The sequence below is a fragment of the Equus asinus genome, chromosome 20 (assembly GCF_041296235.1).
Source record: "Equus asinus isolate D_3611 breed Donkey chromosome 20, EquAss-T2T_v2, whole genome shotgun sequence".
Lineage (NCBI taxonomy): Eukaryota > Metazoa > Chordata > Mammalia > Perissodactyla > Equidae > Equus > Equus asinus.
The window spans coordinates 11,018,402-11,032,889 of record NC_091809.1 but is presented as its reverse complement, the minus strand read 5'-3'; the positions used below and the strand labels follow the sequence as shown (position 1 = coordinate 11,032,889).

At 54.9% G+C, this 14,488-nt stretch overlaps 1 protein-coding gene across 1 annotated transcript in view; it reads right to left on the bottom strand.

The window, feature by feature from the left end:
- The window catches only part of LOC106848164 (rho GTPase-activating protein 20-like), an 84,251-nt gene that overhangs the window by 28,251 nt on the left and 41,512 nt on the right, over positions 1-14,488 (bottom strand). The window contains exon 22 of the mRNA XM_070491560.1: positions 1-14,488. This exon is cut by the window's left edge and continues 28,251 nt beyond it. The gene's annotated coding sequence lies outside the window, so the exon portion shown is untranslated.

Sequence of the window (14,488 nt, the reverse complement as noted above, 5' to 3'; positions counted from 1 at the left end):
GAACCACCTGCTGGATGTGCCTGAGCCACATGCCAGACTTGCAAGAACCACCTGCTGGGCACACTGGGACTACCTGAAGTATAATCCAGAAACAGGTATTGCACACGCCAAAAACAGGTGCAGGTAATGAATGAAAAACCTGCAAAACATGACAGAACCAGGTGCCAGATATGCTGGAAACACCTGCTGGACGCATTGAAATCACCTGCCAGATACACCGCAACCATGTGCCGCACACACCAGAATCACCTACCAGACATGCCAGGACCACCTGTTGGATACGCTGGAACCAGGTGCCTGATTCGCTAAAACTACCTCCTGGACATGCCAGAACCAGGTGTTGGACACGCTGGGACAACCCACAGGACGCGTCAAAATCACCTGCATGATACCCAGGAACCATGTGCCAGACATAATGGAACCACCTGCCGGACACGCCAGCGCCACCTGCCAGATACGCCAGAAACAGGCGCAGCACACGCCAGAACCAGGTGTCCCACATGACTGATCCAACTGCCAGACAAGACTGAAGCATCTGCCGGACATGCAGGAACCACCTTAAGAATGTACCAGAAACACATGCCAGACCCCATGGAACCAACTGTCAGATATGCCGGAACCAGGCACGTGGTACGCTGAAGCCACCTGCCAAATAAGCCAGAACCATGTGCCAGACATGCCGGAACCACTTCCTGGACAGACTTAAACCACCTGCTGTGCACGCCTGAACCACCTGCCAAACACGCCAGAACCACCTGCTTGACTCACCGGAACCACCTGCCAGACACGCCAAAATCACCTGCCGGATACACCAGAACCAGGTCCTGGATATGCCAGAACCAATTTCTGTCAAAGGCCAGAACAACCTGCCAGACATGCCAGAATCACCCACCGGACATGTGGGAACCAACTGCCAGACACGCCGGAACCAACACCAAGACACTCTGAAAGCACCAACTGGACACGCCGGAATCAGGTCCCGGATACACAGTAGCCACCAGCCAGACACGCAAGAACCACCTTAAGAATGTACTGGAAACACACACACAAGACACACGGGAACCAACTGCCAGACACCACGGAACCAACTGTCAGATACGCCAGAACCAGGCGCCCAGGATACTGAAGCCAACTGCCGAATATGCCAGAACCATGTGCTGGACACTCCTAAACCATGTGATGGATACACCAGAAACAGGTCTGGCACAGGCCAGAACCAGGTGCCGGACATGCCTGAAACAGCTGCCACACACACCTGAATCACCTGCTAGACCAGCCTGAACCACTTGATGGACAATCCGGAACCACATGCCAGGCACACTGGAACCAGGTGCCCGACACGCCAGGACCACCTGCTAGACCAGCCTGAACCACCTGCCAATCTTGTGAGAACCACCTCCTGGATACACCAGAAACAGGTGTTGCACATGCCAAAACCAGGTCCTGGACACGACAGAGCACCGAAATCACCTGCCAGATACGCCAGAACCACTTCACGGACACTCTGAAATCACATGCCTGGCATGCCGGAACCACCTCTCAGATATGCCAGGACCACGTGCTGGACACTCCGGAACTACAGGTGATTTTGGCGTGTCCAGCAGGTTGTTCTGGCATGTTAGGCTGGTGGTTCTGGCTTGTCTGGCAGGTGTTTGTGGCGTGTCCGGCACCTGGTTCTGGTGTATTCAGCAGGTGGTTTCAGTGTATCTGGCACCTGATTCCGGCATATCCAACAGGTGGTTCTGACGTGTCTGGCAGGTGGTTCCTGTGTGTCTGGCATGTGGTTCTTCTATGTTTGGAAGATGGTTCCGGCGTGTCCGTTGGGTGCTTCCGGCATGTCCAGGAGTTGGTTCTGGAGTGCCATAGTCATGGTTCCATCGTGTCCAGAAGGTGGTTCCTGCATGTCAGTCAGGTGCTTCCAGTGTGTCCTGTGGGTACTTCTGGCGTGTCCTGGCCCTGATTCTCGAGTCTCTGGTGGGTGGTTCCAGAGTGTCCCATTGGTGGTTCCAAGATTCCGGCAGTTCGTTCCATCGTGGCAGGCAGCTGGTTCACCCATGTCCAGTGGGCGGTTCTGGCATCTGCAACAGACAGTCCAGAAAGTGGTTTCGGCATGTCTGGCAGGTGGTGCAGGCCTCTCTGGCAGATGGTTCAGTCTTGTCCCTCAGGTGATTCAGTCGTGTGGGGCACCTGGTTCTGGCGTGTCTTGCAAGTGGTTTAATCATGTCTGGCACCTGGTTTTGGCATGTGCGACACCTGTTTCTGGCGTATCTGGCAGGTGTTTCTGGTGCATCTGTCAGGTGGTTCTTACAAGACTGGCTGGTGGTTCAGGCGTGTCCAGCAGGTGGTTCTGGTGTGTTGGCCACCTGGTTCTGGTGTGCCCAGCATGTGGTTCTGGATTGTCCGTAAAGTGGTTTAGGCTGGTCTAGCAGGTGGTTCAGGTGTGTCCAGCAGGTGTTTCAGGCATGTCCTGCACCTGGTTCTGGCCTGTGCTGGACCTGTTTCTGGTGTATCCATCACATGCTTCCGGCGTGTCTGGCACATGGTCCTGGTGTATTCAGCAGGTGGTTTCAGCGTATCAGGTGCCTGGTTCCAGCGTATCTGACAGTTGGTTCCATGGTGTCTGGCAGGTGGTTCCTGTGTGTCTGGCACGTGGTTCCAGTATTTTCTTAAGGTGGTTCCGGTGTGTCCTACAGGTGATTCCTACATGTCCTGCAGTTGGTTGTGCTGTGTCCCGGGCCTGACTCTGGTGTGTCTGGTGGGTGGTTCCGGTGTGTCTGAGTTGTGGTTCAGGCTGCCCGTCGGGTCATTCCAGCTTGTCCTGCATGTGGTTCCTGCATATAAGTGGCCTGGTTCTGGAGTATCCGTCAGGTGATTTCAGCACGTCCAGTAAGTTGTTCTGGCGAGTCAAGCATGTGGTTCTGGCATGTCTGGCAGGTGGTTCAGTCATGTCCGGTGGGTGATTCGGGCTGCTCCGGCAGGTTGTTCAGGCTTGTCCATCTGCCAGTTCTGGTGTTCCTGCCAGCTGGTTCTGCTGTAACTGGCAGGGGGTTGTGGTGTGTCCCGCAGGAGGTTCTGGCATGACTGGCGGGTGATTCTGGTGTCTCAGTCAGTTAGTTCCTGCATGTCAGTCAGGTGGTTCTGGCATGCCCAGAAGGTGATTCCATCATGTCCAGTGGGTAGTTCCAGTGTGTCCAATGAGTGGTTCCAGCATGTCCGGAAGGTGGTTCCATCATGTCTGGCAGGTGATTCTGGTGTGTCCCGTGGGTGATTCAGCTGCGTTTGGTGGGTGGATCAGTTGTGTCCAGCTGGTGGATCATTATGTCCTGCATGTGGTTACTGTGTGTCCGGGGCATGGTTCCTGCTTGTCAGAAAAGTGGTTCCATCATCTCAGGGAAGTGGTTCTCGCATGTCCATCAGGTGGTTCTGGCATGTCTGGCAGATTGTTCAGGCATGCCCGTCAGGTGATGCAGGTGCTTCTGGCACCTGCTACAGGCGTGGCAGTCCCGTGGTCCAGGCATTTCTGAAACGTGTTTCTGACATGTCAGAATGGTGGTTTGGGTTTGTCTGGAGGCAGTTCGGAAGTGTTTAGTAGGTTCTTCAGGCGTGTGTGGCAGGTGGTCCAGGTAGGTATGGCAGGTGGCTCTGCTGTGTCTAGCATGACCTTCCTGCATATCTGGTCTGTGGTTCCAGCATGTCTGGCTGGTGGTTAAGGGTTGTCCAGCAGGTGGTTCCGGCATGTCCGGGTGGTGGTTCCCTCCAGTCCTGCGGGTGGTTCCGGCGAGTCCAGCACCTGGTTCTGGCATATCTGGCAGGTTGATCCTGCGTGCCAGGCAGGTGGTTCCAGATTGTCCCTCCAGCGGTTAAGGCATATCCGGCAGGAGGTTCCATCTTGTCTGGCTGGTGGTTCCAGAGTGTCCAGCATGTGGCTGGGGCAAGACCGGAAGGTGGTTCTGTCATGTCTGCTGGGCAGTTCTGGCATTTCCAGTGGATCATTTCACTATGTCCGGCAGATAGTTCGGGCGTGTCCAGCAGGTTGTTGAGGCATGTCCGTCAGGTAGGCCAGGTGCACCTGGCACGTGTTCCAGACATGGCCATCCCGTGGTCCAGGTGTTTCTGAAATGTGGTTCTGACATGTCCGAAAGGTGGTCTGGCTATGTCCAGCAGGTGGTTTGCGAGTGTCCAGCACCTGGTTTTGGCATATTCAAAAGGTGGGTTTAGCATATTTGGTACCTGGTTTCAGCATGTCTGGCACCTGGTTCCGGCGTATCCAGCTTGTTGTTTCAGTGAACCAGGCACCTAGTTCCAGTGTATCCGACAGGTGGTTTCCATGTGACTGGAATTTGGTTCCTGTGTGTTCGGCAGGTGGTTCCGGTGGGTCCTGCAGTTGGTTCTGGCATGTCTATCGGGTGGATGAAGTGTGTCTGCCTGGTGATTGAGGCATGTCCAGCAGGTGGTTCAGGCTGGTCTGACAGATTTTTCAGGCTTGAGTGGCAGCTGGTTCTGGCATTCCTGCCACCTCATTCTGGTGTAACCAGCAGGTGGTGCCAGCGTGTCCCTCAGGTGGTTCTGGCATGTCCGTTGGGTGATGCCTGCATGTCAGTAAGGTGGCTCCAGTGTGTCAGGTGGTTCCAGCATGTCTGGAAGGTGGTTCTGTCATGTCCGGTGGGTGGTTCTGGTGTGTCTGAGGAGTGGTTCTGGCATGTCCAGAATGTGGTTCTCTCATGTCCAGAAGGTGATGCTGTCATGTCTGGACTGTGGTTATGGCATGTCCGTTGGGTGGATCAGGGCTGTCTGTCAGCTTTTCCCTTCCTGTTCAGCAGGTGGTTCCGGCGTGCCCAGGACATGGTTCTGGCATGTCTGGCAGGTGGCTCAGACCTCTCCAGCAGGTGGTTCAACTTGTCCGGCAGGTGGTTTAGTTGTGTCTGGCACCTGGTGCTGGCTTAGCTGGCAGGTGGTGCTGGCGTGCCTGGCAGGTGGTTCTGGACTGTCTGCCAAGGGATGCAGGTTATTGGGCCCCAGCCAGACACGATGGAGCCACCTTCTCGACATGCCAGAACCACCTTCTGAAAATGCTGGAACCACCCCCAGATATGCTGAAACCAACCACCAGACATGACTGATCCACCTGCTGGACAGCACTGAGCCACCTGCCAAACACAGCTGAACCACCAGCCAGACACACCAGAACCACCTGCCTGAGACCCTGGAAACACCTGACAGTCACGCCGGAACCTCCTGTCAGATACAGCAGAACCAGGTGCTGGACACCATGAAACCACCCACCGGATACACAAGAACCAGGTGGTGGACATGCCAGAACCACATGCCAGACAAGCCAGAACCACGTGCCAGACACACCAGAATAGCCTGCCAGACACGCCAAAATCAACTTCTGGATACCCCAAAACCAAGTCCTGAATACACCAGAACCAACTTCCACACAGGGTGGAAAAACCTGCCATACATGCTGAAATCACCTACTGGACACGCCAGAACCACCACCCAAAGATGCCAAAGCCACCATCCGACATGACAGAATCAGGTCCTGGACACGCTGTACCCACCTGCTGCACACGCTGGAATCACTCACTGGACATGCGGGCACCAACTGCCAGCCACCCCAGAAGCACCCTCCTGACACATCAGAACCACCTTCCAGACACACTGGAAACTCATACCAGACACTCAGGAAACCCCTGCCAGACATGCTGGAACCACCTGAATGACACGCCAGTACCACTGGCAGGACATGCTGGAAGCACAAGCCAGAGAAAGCTGAATAACCCGCCAGACAAGACTGAACCACCAGTCGGATATTACTGAACCACTTTACAGACATCTGGAACCACATGCCGGGCACGCTGGAACCACATGTCAGATATGCCAGAACCAGGTGCCAGACGTGCAGAAACCACCTTCAGGATAGACCTGAACCACCTTTTGCACATGCCTGAACAACCTAGTGGGACACACCGCAATCATCTGCTTGACTTGCCAGAACAACCTGCTGGACACGCCAAAATCACCTGCCAGATACGCCGGAACCTGGCCTCTTTTACGCCAGAACAACCCAACAGACATGCCAGAACTACCCACCCGACACACTGGAACCACCACTCAGACATCCAGAACCACCCTCCAGACATGCCGGTACCAACTGCCAGACACTCTGGATGCACCCACTGGACATCCCAGAACCACCTTACAGACGTACCAGAATCACATGCCAGAAACACCTGAACCACCTGCCTGACACACCGGAACCACCTGTTGGATATGCCGGAACGAGGTGCCAAATACACTGAAACCACCTGCCGAAATCACCAGAATCAGGTGCCAGACATGGCAGAAACACCTGCCAGACACGTCCAAATCACCTGTCAGATACACCAAAACCATGTGCAGGACATGCCAGAACCACCTGCTGGATACACCAGAAACAGGTCCAGCACAGGCCAGGACCAGGTGCCAGACAAGCCTGCAGCTGCTGCATGACTAGCCTCAACCATCTGCTAGACCACCCTGAACCACTTTACGGACATTCTGGAACCACATGCTGGGCAAGGTGGAACCAGCTGCCTGACATGCCAGAGCCACCTGCTGGACACGCTTGAATCACCTGCCAGACTTGCATGAACCAACTGCTGGTCACACCAGAATCACCTGCCAGAAATGCCAGAAACAGGAGTCACGCACGCTGGAACCAGGTGCTGGACACGACTGAACCAACTGCCGAACAAGCCTGAAGCACTTGCTGGACAGGACTGAAATACCTATTGGACATGCCGGAATGACCTTCAGGACACGCTGGGACCATGTGGTGGACATGCAGGAACCACCTACTGAAAAGCCAGGTGCTGGACACACTGGAATCGCCCGCTGGACGTCCCAGAACCAAACTCCAGACATTCTAGAAAGAAACACTGGACATGCCGGAATCAATGCTGGACACACCTGGACTGCCTGCCAGATACCACCAAAGCACCTCCTGGACAGTCCTGAATCAGATGCTGGACATGCCCAAACCACCTTTTGGACACGTCAGAACGACGTTTCAGAAATGCCTGGACCACGGGATGGCCATGCCAGGACAATGTCCCAAATGCAGCTGAACCTGCTGACAGACATGCCTGAACAACCTGCTGGACACACCTGAACTACCTGCTGGACATACCGGAACCATCCCCTGGAAACGCCTGAACCACCTGCCTGACATGCTGGAACCAACTGCTGGACACATCGGAGCCACAACCCGGACACTCTGGAACCATGCACTGGAGACGCCAGAATCAGGTCTTGGGCATGTTATAAGCCCCTGCCTCACACGCTGGAACTACCTGAATGACACGCCAGTACCCCTGGCAGGACATGCTGGAACCACCTGCCAGAAAAGACTGAAACACCTGCTGGATATGCCTGAAACACTTGATGGACAATCTGGAATCACATGCTGGGCACGCTGGAACGACATGTCAGATATGCCAGAACCAGGTGCTGGATGCGCCGAAACCACCTTCCGAACAGGCCTGAACCACCTACTGGACACACCTGAACCACCTGCCTGACACGCTGCAACCACCTACTTGACTCACTGGAACCATCTGCCAGACACGCCAAAATCACCTGCTGGACACGCAGGAACCACCACCCAAACATACCAAAACCACCACCCAACTTGATGGATTCAGATCCTGGACACGCCATAGCCACCTGCTGGATGTGGTGAAATCACCCTCTGGACATGTGGGAAGCAGCTGCCGGACACCCCAGAAGCACCCACCGGACACATCAGAACCAGCAAACAGACACGATGGAACCACCAGCCACACATGCTGGAACCAACTGCCAGACACACTGGAATCACCCACCAGACACGCCGGAAGCACCTTCCGAATGTAACAGAACCCCTTCCCAGACACACCTGAACCACCTGCTAGACACACCGGAACCACCTGTTGGATATGCTGGAACCAGGGGCCAGATACACTGAAACCACCTGCAGGATATGCCAGAACCAAGTGCTGGACACAGCGGAACCTGGTGCCCTAAGGCCAGAACCGCCTGCTGGACACACCCAAAACACCTGCCAAACTAGCGTGAACCACCTGCTAGACATGCTGGAATCACCTGCCAGATACGCTAGAAAAAGTTGTTGCACACGCCATAACCAGGTGCAGGAGATGACTGAACCACCCACTGGACATGCTGAAGCCACCTGCCAGATATGCCAGAAACAGGTGACGCAAATGCTGGAAGCAGGTGCTGGACACGACGGAACCAAGTGACGGACAAGCCTGAACCACCTGCTGGACACGCCATAACCACCTTCAGGATGCACCGGAACCATCTGGTGGACATGCCAGAACCACCTGCCAAGCATGCCGGAGACAGGTGCCAGACACACTGGATCTGCCTGCTATACAAACCAGAACCCCAGACCACACATACTCGAATGACGTGCCAGACATGCTGAACCACTGGCCGGAAACACCAGGACCACCTGTGGGACACCCCCAAAGCACCTCTCGGAGAGGACTGAATCAGATGCCAGACACGCCCAAACCATCTTTCGGACATGTCAGAACCATGTTTTAGAAATGCCTGGACCACGGGACGGCCATGCCTGGACCATGTGCCAGATGCACCTGGACCAGCTGACAGACACGCCTGAACCACCTGCCAAACATGCCATAACCACCTGCTTGACTCACCAGAACCACCTGCCGAACACGACAGAACCACCTTCTGGACACGCCACAACCACCGCCAGATATGCTGCAACCCACTGCCAGAACGACTGATCCACCTGCTGGACAGCACTGATCCATCTGCAAAACATGGTGGAATCTCTGGTCTGACACCCCGGAACCACCTGCCAGACATGCTGGAACCAACTTTTGCATATGGGGGAACCAGGTGCCGGATACACTGAAACCACCTACCAAATGCGCCAGAACCAGTTGCCAGACATGGAGGAAACACCTGCCGGCCACTTCCAAATCACCTGCTGAGTACACCAAAACCATCTGCCAGACACACCGGAACCACCTCTTAGACACACCGGCACCATCTGCCAGATATACCAGAAACAGGTCCAGGACAGGCCAGAACCAGGTGCCAGACAAGCCTGAAGCAGCTGCCATACTAGTCTGAACCACTGCTGGACCAGCCAGGACCACATTACAGACATTCCCAAATCACATGCTGGGCATGCTGGAACCAGGTGCCCAACATGCCAGAACCACCTGCTGGACACGCCTGAACCAACTGCCAGACTTGAGTGAAAAACCTGCTGGACATGCCAGAAATACCTGCCTGATATGCCAGAAACAGGTGTCGCACGCACAGAAACATGGTGCTGGACACAACTGAAACACCTGCCGGACTCACTGGAGCCACCTGCTGGATATGCTAGAAACAGCTTTCTCACATGCCAGAAGCAGGTGCTGGACACGACTGAACCACCTGCTGAACAAGACTGAACCACCTGCTGGACATGATTGAACCACCTGCCAGATATGCTATAACCACCTTCAGGATGAGCCAGAACCATCTGGTGGACTTGCCAGAACCACCTGCCAAACATGCCAGAACCAGGTGACGGACACGCCAGAACCACTGGCTGGACATGAGGAATTACAGGCCAGACATACTGGAAGGACACGCCGGACATGCTGGAACCACTCGCCAGACACACCCGGACCACTCGCCAGACACCCCCAAAGCACCTCCCAGAAACGCCTGTACCACCTGCCTGACGCGCTGGAACCAACTGCTGGACACCACCACAAGGACACTCTGGAACCACCCACCGGAGATGGCAGAATCAGGTCCCAGCACACCAAAAGCACCTGCCAGACATGCTGGAACCACCTGCAGGAACTGCCAGAATCGGGTTGGTGGTTTCGGAGTGTGCAGGTGGTGGTTTCGGTGTGTCTGGCAGGTTTTTCCAGGACCTGGTTCCGGTGTATGAGGCAGGTGATTTGGGCGTGTCCGGCAGGTTGTTCCAGCATGTCAGGCAGGTGGTTCCGGCTTGTCCAGCAGGTGGGTCTCTCGTGTCTGGCACCTGGTTCTGGCATATCCGACAGGTGGTTTCATCATGTCCAGCACCTGGTTCCGCCGAATCTGACAAGTGGTTCTGGTGTGTCTGGAAGGTGGTTCCTTCGTATCCGGTGGGTGATTCCAGTGGTTCCAGAAGGTGGTTCCAGAGTGTCCGGCAGGAGCTTCCGGTGTGTCCAGGATCTGATTCTAGTGTCTCCAATGGGTGGTTGCAGATTGTCCGGGTGTTGTTTCCAACATTTCCGGCAGTTGGTTCCAACATATCAGGCAGGTGATTCAGGCGTTTCCAGTGGATGGTTCCGGTATGCCTGGCAGGTAGTTCCGGGGTGTCCAGCTGGTTGTTCAGGCATGTCTGTCAGCTGGTCCAGATGCATCCGGCACATGGTCCAGACATGGCCATCCTGTGGTACAGGCATTTCTGAAACATGGTCCTGAAGTGTCCAAATGGTGGTTTGGGCATGTCCAGCAGCTGATTCAGGCCTCTCCAGGATGTGCTTTGGTGGTGTCCAGCAAGTGGTCCAGGTGTGTGCAGCAATTGGTTCCTGCATGTCCAGCATGTCCTTCCAGTATGTCTGGGCTGTGGTTCCGGGGTTTCCAGCAGGTGGTGCTGGCGTGTCTGGCACGTGGTTCCGGCATGTTAGTCAGGTGGTTCCCGCATGTTATTCAGGTGGTTCCAGCATGTCCACCAGATGGTTCCAGCGCATCCAGAAGGTGGTTGCGGTGTGTCCACCAGGTGGTTCAGGCATGTCCAGTAGGTGGTTGAGGCCTGTACTGCAGGTGGTTCCAGCGTATCTGGCATGTGGTTCTGGAATGTCCGTCAAGTGGTTCAGGCATGTCCAGCAGGTGGCTCAGTCTTTTCTGGCAGGTGGTTCAGTTTTCTCTGGCAGGTGGTTATGGCATGTCTGGCCAATGGTACTGGCATGTCATTCAGGTGGTTCTGGCATGAGAGGCAGGGGGTTCCTGTGTGTCTGGCATGAGTTTCTGGTATGTCAGGAAGGTGGTTCCGATGTGTCCGGTGGTTGATTCTAGCATGTCCAGCAGGTTGTTCTAGCATTTTATGGAAATTGGTTCTGGCATATCCAGGAACTCTTTCTGGCATGTCCGGAAGGTGATTTCGGCATGTCCAGCAGTTTGTTCTGGCATGTTAGGCAGGTGGTTCCGGCTTGTCTGGCAGGTGTTTTTGTCGTGTCCGGCTCCTGGTTCTGACTTATTTGGCAGGTGGTTTCAGTGTATCCGGCACCTGGTTCTGGCATATCCAACAGGTGGTTCTGGTGTGTCCGGTATGTGGTTCTGGTACGTTTGGAAGATGGTTCTGGGGTGTCTGGTGGGTGCTTCTGCTGTGTCCGGAAGTTGGTTCGGTGTGTCTGGTTGGTGGTTCCAGCATGTCTGAGTAGTGGTTCCAGTGTGTCCAGTGGGTGGTTCCAGGTGGTTCCGGCGTGTCTGGGGTGTGTTTCTGGCGGGTCTGGTGGGTGGTTCTGATATATCTGTGTGGTGGTTCCACTGTTTCTGGTGGGTGATTCCGGCATGTCTGGCTGGTTGTTCCGGCATATAAGGGGCCTGGTTCTAGGGTATCTGGCAGGTGATTTCAGCATATCTGGCAGGTGGTTCAGGTATGTCTGGAAGGTGGTTCCGGCGTGTCTGGCACCTGGTTCTGGCATACCTGACAGGTGGTTCTGGCGTGCTCGGCATGTGTTTCTGGAGTGTCTGTCAAGTGGTTCAGGGGTATCTGTCAGGTGGTTCAGTCTTGTCTGGCAGGTGGTTCAGTTTGGTCTGGCACGTGGTTCCAGCATGTCCGGCCAGTGGTACCAGTGTGTCATTCAGGTGGTTCCAACATGTCAGGCAGGGGGTTCCTGTTGTCTGGCATGAGTTTCCAGTATGTCCAGAAGGTGGTTCTGACGTGTCCAGTGGGTGCTTCTGGGGTGTCCGGTAGTTGGTTCCTCCATGTCTGGCAGGTGATTCCCGTGTGTCCAGCAGCTGGCTACGACATGTCCAGGACCTGATCCAGTCAAATTGGGGTGGTGGTTTCGGCGTATCTGACTGGTAGTTCCGATGTGACCGGCAGGTTTTTCTGACCTCTCTGGTTGTCGGTTCTGGTGTAACCGGGACCTGGTTCTGGCATATCCGGCAGGTAATTTTGGTGTGTCCAGCAGGCAGTTCTGGTGTGTCCAGCACCTGGCTCCGGCATGTTCGGCTGGTGCTTCTGGCGTGTCCACCAGATGGATCTGGTGTGTCCTGAAGTTGGTGATGGCGTGTCCTGCAAGTGGTTCAGTCACTTCCAGCAGGTGGTTGAGGCTTGTCCGGCAGGTGGTTCAGTCGTGTTCAGCACCTGGTTCCGGGGTGTGCAACACATGTTTTTAGCATATCCAGCAAGTGGCTCCAGCATGTCTGGCAGGTGGTTCAGTCATGTCCGGCACCTGGTTTCGGCATGTGTGACACCTGTTTCTGGTGTATCCGGCAGGTGGTTCCCACGTGTCGGGCAGGTGGTTCAGGAGTGTTCAGCAGGTGGTTCTTACGTGTTGGGCAGCTGGTTACAGCGTGCCTGGCATGTGGTTCCAGAATGTCCGTAAAGTGGTTCAGGATGGTCCAGCAGGTGGTTCAGGCTCATCCAGGAGGTGGTTTAGGCTAGTCCAGCAGCTGCTTCGGGCTTATCTGGCACCTGGTTCCACCCTAGCTGTACCTGTTTCTGGCGTATCTGGCAGATCGTTCTGGCGTGTCCTGGAGGTACTTTTGGTGTGACCGGCACATGGTTTTGGCATATCTGACAGGTGATTTGGACATGTCTGGCAGTTGGTTCCGCCATGTCTGGCACCTGGTTCTGGGGCATTTGGCAGGTGGTTTCAGTGTATGCAGCACCTGGTTCCGGCATATCCAACAGGTGTCCAGCAGGTGGTTCCGGGGAGTCAAGCAGGTGGTTGAAGCATGTCAGTCAGGTGGTTCAGGCATGTCCAGCAGGTGGTTCAGGCCTGTCCTGAAGGTGGTTTCGGCACCTCCGGAACCTGCTTCTGGCATATCGGACATGTGGTTCCGGCATGCTTGGAATGCGGTTCTGGAGTGTCTGTCAAGTGGTTCAGGTGTATCCAGCAGGTGGTTCAGTCTTGTCTGGCAGGTGTTTCAGTTTTGTCTTGCAGCTGGTTTTGGCATGTCCGACCAGTGGTACTGACATGTCATTCAGGTGGTTCCAGCTTGTCAGGCAGGGGGTTCCTGTTGTCTGGCATGAGTTTCCAGTATGTCCAGAAGGTGGTTCTGACATGTGCGGTGGGTGCTTCCGGGGTGTCCAGCAGTTGGTTCCAGCATGTCCAGCGGTTGATTCCAGCGTGTCTGACATGTGGCTACAACATGCCCAGGACATGATCCCGTCATTTCACTTTCGTGGTTTTGGCCACTCTGAGGGGTGGTTCCGGCGTGTCCGGCAGATTTTTCTGGCTTGCCTGGAAGTTGGTTCTGGCGTATCCGGGACCTGGTTCTGGCATATCTGGCAGGTGATTTCAGTGTGTCTGGCAGGCAGATATGGCGTGTCAAGCACCTGGCTCTGGCATGTTCGGCTGGTGCTTCCGGCATGTTCACTTGATGGTTCTGGCGTTTCCTGAAGGTGATGACGGCGTGTCCGGCAAGTGGGTCCCTTGTGTCTAGCAGGTGGTTCAGGTGTGTCCAGCACCTGGTTCCAGCATGTGCAACAGCTGTTTTTGGCATATCCGGCAGGTGGCTCCAACGTGTCTGGCAGGTGGTTCAGTCATGTTGGGAACCTGGTTTCAGCATGTGCAACACCTGTGTCTGGTGTATCTGGCAGGTGGTTCTGGCATGTCCGGCACCTGGTTCTGGTGTATCCGGCAGGTGGTTTCACAGTGACCGGTTCAGGTGTGCTCAGCAGGGGATTCTGGCGTGTCAGTCACTCGGTTTTAGCGTGCTGGGCATGTGGTTCTGGAATGTCCATAAAGTGATTCAGGCTGGTCCAGCAAGTGGTTCAGGCTAGTCTGGAAGGGGCTTCACGCTTGTCTGGCACCTGGTTCCGTCCTGTGGTTTTCCTGTTTCTGGAGTATCCAGCAGATGTGTCCACGAGGTGGTTCCGGCATGTGTGGCACATGGTTTTGGCGTATCTGACAGGTGATTTGGACGTGTCTGGCAGGTGTTTCCACCATGTCCGGGACCTGATTCTGGCATATTTGGCAGGTGGTTTCAGCGTATCCAGCAGATGTTTCTGGCATATCCAACAGGTGGTTCCGGTGTGTCTAGCAGCGGCCCAAGATGTGTACAGGATAGTGGCAAAGAGTGTGGGCTTTGACTTGGGTTTTAATCTCTACCCTGCCACTGTTTTAAATCCAAATGTTGAAGGCCATATATGGCCTTGGGCAAGAGACGTAATCCTTCATAAACCTCAGTTTGATAACAGTCTCTTCTCCATGGAGTTTTAAGATAAATTATATTACAGTAC